At 39.7% G+C, this 10,307-nt stretch overlaps 1 long non-coding RNA gene across 1 annotated transcript in view; it reads right to left on the bottom strand.

Moving 5' to 3' along the window:
* LOC113744241 (uncharacterized) overlaps positions 1–7,991 on the bottom strand; it is a 64,639-nt gene extending 56,648 nt beyond the window's left edge. Inside the window, exon 1 of the long non-coding RNA XR_003461382.1 lies at positions 7,739–7,991. This is a non-coding gene — a long non-coding RNA (uncharacterized LOC113744241). The remainder of the gene's footprint in view (positions 1–7,738) is intronic.
* Between the last annotated feature and the right edge of the window lie 2,316 nt (positions 7,992–10,307).

Consider the following 10,307-nt stretch of genomic DNA (forward strand, 5'->3'; position numbering starts at 1 on the left):
TGACCTTATTGCCTGGGATCCCTCTGAGGGAAGGCCCTGAGACTGAAATGAGACTATAGGTATGAGGATGTAACAGACAGGTTAAGAGAGGAGAGGAAAGGAAAGGAAGTAGCAAAGTAATGTGTGTTATGTTGCTATAGCTGAAAAGCTATGGGGGTACTGTTCACAATCACTGGTTTTAGAGAACACTTCCACAACAGCACACCATGGTTCTCATCACCGTGTTTGACATAAACCAGATGTAATCAAAGCCTCGTCTGTTTCATTTTAACAGTCAGGTCTTTGAGCCAAATGGAAAATCTACAGCTGCCTTATTTTGGTTTGATGAATTGAGTGTGACTTTACGGTGGGACAGAAGGCTATGACAAGGAGAGCACACACTGAACACAATGAAAATGATAACAAATACTCTTTTAATTCTGACAGAGAGCAGAATACTTAGAAGTTATTTTTCACAGCCAAGTAATTTCATCAAACTAAAGGAAAACGGTGATGTATTATCAAATTGCCTGTTTCTAATAACACTAGCCAAACAACAGAGCTCTCCAAATAAGAAAATCCAAAACTGCAATAAAGAAGTACTGCAAAAAAAAAATCTAAAAGTCTAAGAAAAGATTCTGCTTACAATACACAGTAACAATAATGAAGTTCTTTGCCGCCTGTGTATGCCTACCAACAGTGCGTGTCTTCCTTTGTTTGTCAAGGAATAAGACAGTGAAATTGCATTTCCCAAGTGGCTGCTGCTGTTAGATTATAACACAGCCAGCCTTATATTTTTGGCTCAACATGTCTATGAACCAAGTTTGTCCTAAATAAATTAGAATAAGTTATTCATACAGCTGCAGAAGAATTTTAGTGGTAAAAATCTAGATGGTAAAAAACTAAACAAAACAAAAAACAGGCAGCTTATTTTATTCAGTCTTCAATCTAATACTGAATCTAGAAGCAGAGTTACAATATCCATCCAGCTAGCCTGGCAGCTCACCTCACTTGATTACAATCCCTGGTCAAGGATTACATTCTGTTTAAGATTAGGATATATACAGCGCATTCACATGCATGCACACTGCACTGCAGAGTGCATCTCAGTAATGAGTTTGTTACTCCTTTGCTTTCTCATGTACAGTATAAAATTAAAGAGCCCTTTAGATCCTGAGAGCACATGACTGTCGGCTTCCAGAGCGATTACACAACCGTGATCAGATGCTTCTCTGGCTGCCAGTGTGTGTTTCGTAGCACAACAGAGAGGACTGATATGGGAATATTGATGTACACAAGGTTCTTTATGGCCCTGCTGTAAACAGGCCGCATGGATGTCCTTGAGGGCATGTCTGTGATTGAGAGTGGAGATGGAATCACAGCCAGCAACAGATTAGCCGACAGGGGAGAAAATGACCTATGAGATGAAACGTTGAGCCAGAGGATAAGTTGAACACATATGTATGTGAGCCCAACTTTTAGAAGGATGACTTCAAAAGGTGGGGTATCAATATACGGATGCATCGGATTTATTTCTGTTAGAACTATAACAATGATACACAACTCCCATCTGTGCTCCATTGCTGGTGAATACATAATTTAGTCCTCTGCTCAAATGTCAGGTACTATTCCAAACTTCATCAGTGCTACTGAAAAAATCATTTGTATTGATTGCCTTCTAAAATTACCTCTCAAAGACCAATACTATTTACACCAACTAGAATGTGAGGTCACAGTTTGTTTTCCATCCTGAAATGCAGCCACACTGTCTGAGCCAAAAAGACCTTTAAAGCACAACACGGGCTGATGTTCTGATTGAATTGCCATTTTGTTAACGCTCCATTATTCAGTCCGGTCTGGCATTCACTTCTTGTTAGTCATTTTCCGTTTGGGGGGAGGGGTATTTTGTTCTCACTAATCACTGAGACTGATGGATGTATCAGTTCTTTTCTTGTTGTCATTTTCAGCCGACAATGAAGCTCTGCGCGTACTGGATAAGAGCAATTAGCATCGGGGGGTTTAAACATATGGAGCAATGTTCATTAAATGTTTTACTTTTATCGTCATGGTGTATACCAAGACTTATGACTGTAAAGCTAAACCAGACATTAAGGCCATCATGGGTGATGTATTAAATCTTTCCTAGTACCTTATATTTGTGTACCAGATGGCCAACTTATAAAGTTTTTTCAAAATCTCTTTGGGACAATGGTGATGTTTTGACTTTCATTTACAGGCTTAATACCTCCACCTTTGTTTTATCGACCCTTGTGGTTTGGATTCTGGCTCTGGCACACTTCGTTGACGTTGCTAGCCTTGGCCCCACCAATAAAAGGTGCTCACTGGCTCAGTTGTATCTCGATCTAGGGGAAAAGCCATTCATGAGAACAGTGCTCTGAAACACTACAATTTTAAGTGCTGGCAGCATTTCATAGGCCTGGAGCCATGCCACAACTCACACTCATTCAAGATCGGAGAGGATGCACTTTTATTTATAATGGCACATTTATTTCAAGTCACTGCAGTATACTCCAGTATGCGCTTGACATATTCAGCTTAAATACAAGATTTGTGCCAAAATAATATCCAAAGTTTTGTGGTAGGCTGTATGGTAAAATGTTGTGGTGCACATTAGGCAATGACCTATGATGTCAATTTTGTCTCAATCAATTTTAAAGCTACATCAAGCAGTTTTTGACCACCCTAGGCAAAGAAAATGCACACAAGACTAGACATACCCTTGCTTCATCAAGTTTGCTACAGGGGCTGTTTAAATATTGTAAAATATAATAATTAGTAAGAATAATGACATACATAACATGATCTGTTTAACACGTGACTGAAGCACAAAAGCAATACAATTTACTGTGTCAGTCATATCTCACATACCTTGTTTTAACTCTTCCTTCTGTATATAATGTTTTTTTTTTAAATCCAATATTGTGCCAAGCATTCTGAACTCAGCTCAATAATGCACCATCTATCTTTATTCGTATTATAGCTATTATATTGATTTCAAGTAATTTCATGTTTTTGGCTCACGTGGAACCACGGTATTGATGTTGATTTTATTGATGTTGACATATACAAATGGCTGCCACGGACACAATTCAAGGTCAGCACTGCTAGTTAGTATATTCAATAGACCACTACACCTCTAACCTGAGGTGACCTGCAGAGAAACAAAATAGGTCAATACAGTCAACAGCAAAGGTTCAACGGTGCTTCATTGTGAGCCTTATCAGAATCACTTGACCCTGGCGTGTCCTTTTACTTTTCCCCTATACTCCATTTCAAGGCTGCTGTCCCTATCACATACATTATATCCTTCCCTCTCTCGCTGCCGCTCTTAGGCAATTCAGATGGCAACTCTTCGGGGCCTCTCTCTATCCAGCCACAGACACAGAATAAAAGCCTGGGAAATCACATTACTCCGTCCGTATGTAGCCTCTATTGGATTAGGTCAGCGAACACTCAAACGTAATTCTGCTATCGTAGAGAAGAAGAAAGTGAATTGAGCACGCCAGTCAGCACAGCTTGACAAATTGTTGGTTGTGGTCATTTTCCAAATGTTACTCGCACTAAGCCACATTTAGAGAGATGGAAGGACACTTCATGGAGTTGGCAGATATATGACTCTGATATGCAACCCATAATCTCTGTACAAGAACAACCTACGCCTCAGATTAAAACCAGGAATCACAGGCTGACAGATACAATGGTCTATGCCCTCTACCTGATATGACCTTAATGGCATCATTGTGTGGTAGTGGAAAGAAATAACACACCAGTCAGCCTTTAATTCAATGCTGCGTAGATTACTGTTCTCTGTCAGTATCAGTAGAAAGCAGACGTTTAATGACACATCAAGTGCTCTCCTTTATTATCCACTCCACACCAGACAACAAATGAATCTAATCCTCGGGGGTAAAACAGGAAAAAGCAACTTTACATGCAAGCTGAGGCAGACAATTTAAAATAATGAAGTATCATAATGACAAAATAAGTACATAATCATGAATTTCATGCACTATATCCTATCACACTAAACCAAAAATGTGAAGGACAAAAAGAAGTCATTGGTTTTGGCTTGGCATGGCTACATGCCCAGTCCCTGTGTGTGTGTGTGTGTGTACACCTACCAACATGTGCAATTGTGTGTGTGTGTTTCTGCATCCATCTATTCAGCAACATGTGTGTCCAGTATTTGCATGAGTGTGTACAGTGCAGCAAGTGCAGCTATGCCCATACAGTATGTGCATGTGGCCACGTGCCAGTCCAATTGTTTTATCAGGCAGTGACAGAGTGTCAACCACTGTGTGTGAGAGGGGAGACAGCACAGAGAGAAGATTGCTGCCCTCCAGCTCTCCTCACAGTGATGACTACTGCCCGGTGATTATACTGCCACTCTTCTCTCCTTATGGAAAGATATGAATGGGACCAGCACAACAGAGCTCACCAACTCAGTCTGGCGGCCTGAGTCTGAGACTACATGGTGATTGTTTGTATTCACTCAAGCCAAAATAGACTCTTACATTTTAAATAGATTCCATTCTCCTCCAAGTGTCCTTGTGTCACAATAGAATTGCAAAGTAGCAGAAGTTGTTTTGAGTGGCCAGTGCTCCTGAAGTAAAAGCCCCACTCATTTTCTGTTTAGACAATGTTGAGCTTGGATGGAGTTGGAACTCATTATGGGTGAGGAAGATGAGCACTAGCTGCCTTTTGAAAAAGTTAACAGCCTGTGTATATAAAAAAAAAAAAATCCCTGAAAAAACAAGCAGTCTTGGTTCTTGTGATGCCAATGTCGAGCTGAAGCTGAAGATTACAGTAGATTACGTTACAGCAAAATGAAGCAGATTAAGTTACTTCACTTTCAGCTGTAAGATGCAGAGATAAGATAAGGAGATGCTGTTTCATTGATCGTTACTGGAGTAAATATCATCTTCTTCCTAACAATGGCATCTGAGATCTGAGATGGTTATTGTGATCCAAGATTCCTTTGTTAATGTGTGGAGAGTAACATTAAAATATCTTTAATTAAAGGGTGTGGAGCCAGGAGCAACCTGCCTGGCTGTGAAGTGAAGCCTATGTGGAAGTGCCAAAAAATGCAGTTGGCTGTGAAGTGAAGCCTATGTGGAAGTGCCAAAAAATGCAGTTCCTCAAACGACCACTTTTGAATGAGTCAATCTCAATAAGCTCCCATATAAAGGTTTCCAACTTCACAGCAGAATTAAACATGTTTGCAGCCTAGTACAAACAGTCAGCTCACATCTTCACTGATTTCTGGATTTGCTGGAAGGTGGAAGATGCAGGACTGCCAAGATGGTGGTGACCTGGAACCACCACACATACCTATGCGTGACGCTATCGATACAACGTCCATTGTTTATACTGTCTTTGCTGTTTTTCAGCATGGTACATATAAACAGCTGATACTACAGCAACATGACATGAAGTGTTTCATCCTCTACCCAAAGTTCTCAAAACCTCAAGTAGCTCTTTGCTGTACACAGATCAGCCAAGTATAGATAAACATCCCTCTTTGTAATTAAATTAGCTATTAACATGCAGTAACAGAGTATGTTCTTCACCTTAAACCGGGTATTTTTCCATAACCACATTCAGAGGAAAAAGAAGTATCCACATTATAATGCAGGGATCTGACCCTACTTCTAAATGCATAGAATTATGCTCCATGCACTAAAATAAATGTTAATGCTCTTTGATATTGAACATTTCCCACCCATTGTTTTTGTGATTCGCACATTTAACCACACAACAACTCCCCCTCAACTCCTCTTACCATAGCTCTCTGTAAAACTCTGTTTATTCCCTCTATCCTAATGTTCATCTTGAAATGGCGTTGCTGGGAAACAGTCTATACAGCAAAGAAACTGCAAATATACTGTGAATTCATCATCTGGCCTTATTCCCTTTTTCAACAAACACCGTTATTATTATGCCATATATGACTATATATATTATAATTCAAATAAGAGACTTTGTTAAAACTGCACCACCCACTGTAAGTGGGTTGAGTGTGGACTCAGCAGTCTCAGTATCAAAATCAGCAATATCCTCCACATTTTACATGCAACATACACCAATTTCATTTGTAATCAAAAGGCTGCTTTCTTAAACAAATAATCATCTTCATTAAAAAAATAATAAATTTCAAATATTCTTCAATATGTTAAATAATTCTACGTCAATCAATTATGGTATGTATTGTGTCTTTGGTGTACCACTGTGCTGTTTAGTTGGCTACACATTGTATTGAAGTTGATTGCAGGTGTGTGTAGCACAATTTCCCAAGCCTAATTTGCCCTCAGGGGCAATGACATATATCTTGTCTTAAATAGTTTATATAAAATGACCACATGGAAAGGCCTATTTCTTAATACATTTTACACTTTTACACACTTTTTCACATTTACATGCAAAGGCAACAGTACACTGGTTATCTTCTTTCATCTATTCATATTATTTTTAAGGCGCCACAGGCAAAAGCTACATTCAGACTAAATCATGCATTATGTCGATTAGCCACAGGGCTATGTGTGTGTGTGTGTTTTTGTATTATTATTAACATAACTGCTATAAAAGCAACTTTTCCTCTGATTCACTGGCTCTCTCACTTCTGTTGCTCCCTCACTCTCATTCACCGTCACACCATCTATGGTCACTTGACCACAGCTGTCTCTCTCCCCTAAAACAAACAAGACAAAGCAAATGAAGCTCCTCTCTGTACTTTTTGTCCCTTACATAGATGGTAAAGAGGTTAGTGGTACTTGACTCTGTTGTGAGGACTGGTCTGCAGCAAAATTTGTAAAGTAATGTTATGATTTTCTGCTCTGTGTCTGACTTTTTATACCCAAATCCCATGCATGCAATAGAAGTAGTAGGAGTTCCTTGTTTTGTCTTGGCTGGTTGGGAGTCCTTCTGTTCAGAATGACTTCTGTGTCACACTCACTCTCCTGGAGACTAAACTAGCCTAACCATGAGCACTGATATTAGTGTATCATACTGTAGATATATCTTACTGGCATACATTAGACAATAACAAACAAGAAATTGCAGAACAGAAATGCCATTGGAGAGCACTGAGATGTTTACTTTAAAACTGTTAAATGGTCTGCTCACTAGAGCTGTAGTCAACCAAAGAAAACCTTGGCCAACTAAAATTCAATTTACTCTTTGGTCAGTGGTAATATCTGCATATTATCTCTTCATTAACTAAATCTACCTATCTAGAGTGAACGGAGGGCACAAACAAATGCCAAACAAATGAATTTCTGATTTTATATATATATCTATTATATATATATATATAGATAGATTAGATAGATAGACTAGATAGATCGATATTTAGATAGATAGATAGATTAGATAGATAGATAGATAAATAGAGAGTATGTATGTATGTATGTATGTATGTATGTATGTATGTATGTATGTATGTATCTGTATATAATATATATATATAAATAATGGAGCAAAAGGGGCTTCTGTGCAACAGCAAGGATAAAGCACTATAAAGCAGTTTGGGTCCAGAAAAAGCAACATGAAAAATTCATTGGCCTGCCTACCTACCAGACTTGACTGTTTGTTCAAGCTAACCTGTCTCATAACCTCTTTACCTAACTAAGCTGACTGCTTGGTAAATGGTCCTACTAAAACTATAGAAAGACATACTCAGTAGAACAAACAAAAACAAACAAACAAGTAAAACACGCTGAAAAAATAAACAAGCACTGACCTGGTTTGTGGATATGTCTTCACTCTTTATGAGATTCGTCCCGTCTTTAATTGCTTTTTGCCATGTGTCCCCATTTGTGACCTCAGCATTACCTGAGCGGTAACATTACATTAAACAGTTCCTCTGTTTCACACAGCGTTCCTGAGTTGAATCCGAGGATACCCTCAAGGTGCGGATCCAACACAGCCCAAACAAAGCCTGGTCGTTGTGTTTGGATCCATCACACACCTGTGGCTGTTCACGCAACAGCTTCTCACCTGCACCTCTAAACATGCGCCACCAACAGTCAAGAGACGGAATTGCAGTCTAAGTTTGTTTTTTTTATGTTTTTATTAATAAAAAATGTATTACTGTCAGCTCTGGTGTGAATTTGTTGCAGACGAGGGGGCAATCAAAGAGAAATTCACTGACTCTTTTTGAAAATCAGAAAACTCAACTCATCCAGGGAGATCAGGCCCATTATGTAGCTAGGTCTAGGTCTCTTTATCTGAATCTTGGGTCTAAGGATAGAGAGTGTATGCTGTGCAGATGAATATTTGAAGCAAATTTGTGATTTCAGGTTGTAGATAAAGCTTGATTTGACTTGAAAAGACTTGATTTGAAACAGAGCTGCTGCAAGGCTAGGAATCCTCAGCCTACATTAATGGCACTGGGCCTCGTTGTAGGTGTATAGAGTATGAGTAGGCCTGGTAAAGAAATATTCACAAGCCCCCGGCGCTAGAGTGGTATCGAGTGGTAGCCTCAAATCCACAAAAATGTGGTTTGGAGTATCCAGACTTAGTAGAGGCTATAGATGAGGTTTAGCATTGTTGAATACTTTGACAATACTTTGAGTCTTTGCTGGAAAACCATGAACGGTCCTGGATCCCAGTAAACCACCAGGCTGAAGATGGAAGCCTTCTGGCTAGTTAGCCTAGATATCAACATGCCTGAAAAAGTTACAGTAGAAAAAGCTCTTGGCAAGGCCATGGACTACATGTCTCAAGAGGGGAGGCTGACATGTTCTTGGTAATGATAGAGGAGTTGGAGGAGTCAGTGCCCTGGATTTTGTCGGCCATTGTGACTCTTCAATCCGCATTGGTGTCAAGGACGGTGTTTACTGTATACTGGTCAGTGGCCCCAAGTCTCAACCTATAGTATGCAGTGCAGCTCTGTGAATTCCATTGCAAGATAAGTAATCACAAACCAGTCCATTCTTGACACTATTAGTGATCAACATGTGGCAGACACATATGGGACCAGTACAAAGCTCATGACGGCACTAACTCATGTGGTCCCACGTGGACATGTTGACTTCAGTTGTTCATACAAGAGTAACATAGCCCTGAAGGGCCATTATAGAGAAAAAAAAAAGCACCTGATCCTGAAGGCACAGTTCTCAATTCATAAGTCGACCTATGCTGCAACCTTTAGATGTGGTCACAAGTTTAGGTTGTGACTGAAATGATGAGAACATGGTTACAGCAGCCAAAATTAGTTTCATTTGCAGCATCCACGCTACCCCTCAGGGAGAGGATGAGAAACTTTGATGTACATGAAAATCTCAAGTGCATGGGAGCCTCTTTGTGGAGGTATTCTGGGCACAAACAGCTGGGTGTATACCTCATGTTACAACCAAAATACTCAACTGCACCTATATTTCTTCAGTTGGAAGGAATGCTTTGAGATCACAGAGGAACTGGAACCTAAAGTCCATGTGAACGCCTCTGGTTAGCCTGCTGTTTCTGTGCATTTGATGTGACTCAAACAAGAGTTTGCGCTTCTTTGGATCAAAATAAAAAAACAAAAGTGTATGGAAACAATCTCATACAATGCTTAGGATTAAGGATTTATATGCATTGTCACATTGGCACCTGTTCCTGTCATCACAGAAATATATATAGACAGATGATAAATAAAATGGATGGAGTTCTCAGGTTGCAGCACTCCACCAAGCTCACTATCACCATAGCCTGACCATCTGCTTATTGCAGACATTTTGCTGTAATGACTCTTCAGTCTCCGGAGCTGCGACCTCTGAGATGGTGAGGAGAAGAGAGCAATCAAAGCGTATTCAGTTCTGCTACAGTAATTTGCCCACTCTCAAAAAGCTATCACAGGGTGCAGCTGTAAACATTTTTGCTCCTCAGCACTCCTGAGACATGCAGTCAAAGAGGATAGCAGCTATCAGTCGCTTTCACAGAGGAAGCCTGTGTGAATACAGCTGAATACAGTGGAGAGGGCAGAATACACAGAATAGTCCTTGGAGCTGAATTCGGTCAGAGAAAGTCATTATTCAAAAGGAAGTGTGTACTGAAGACTACGCTCAATTCCCTTAGTCTCTGTTGTTGATGTGCAATACTTGTGCAATTTAAGTGTTTATGAGCAATCTCTTTGTGTTCCTTTGTATGAGGCACATAAAGACACAAAAAAGCAATCTTTTTCAGTCTTGGTAATGGATACGTTTTTTTTTTTTTTTGGAAAGAGCCTGTATCTGCTATTTCAGTGACTATTTATATGGTGTGTAAACAGAGCCCTTTATCCACACTGTTGGCTGTCTCTATCTCCTTGACACACAGGGAATATTTGG

The sequence above is a fragment of the Larimichthys crocea genome, chromosome XXI (assembly GCF_000972845.2).
Source record: "Larimichthys crocea isolate SSNF chromosome XXI, L_crocea_2.0, whole genome shotgun sequence".
NCBI lineage: Eukaryota > Metazoa > Chordata > Actinopteri > Sciaenidae > Larimichthys > Larimichthys crocea.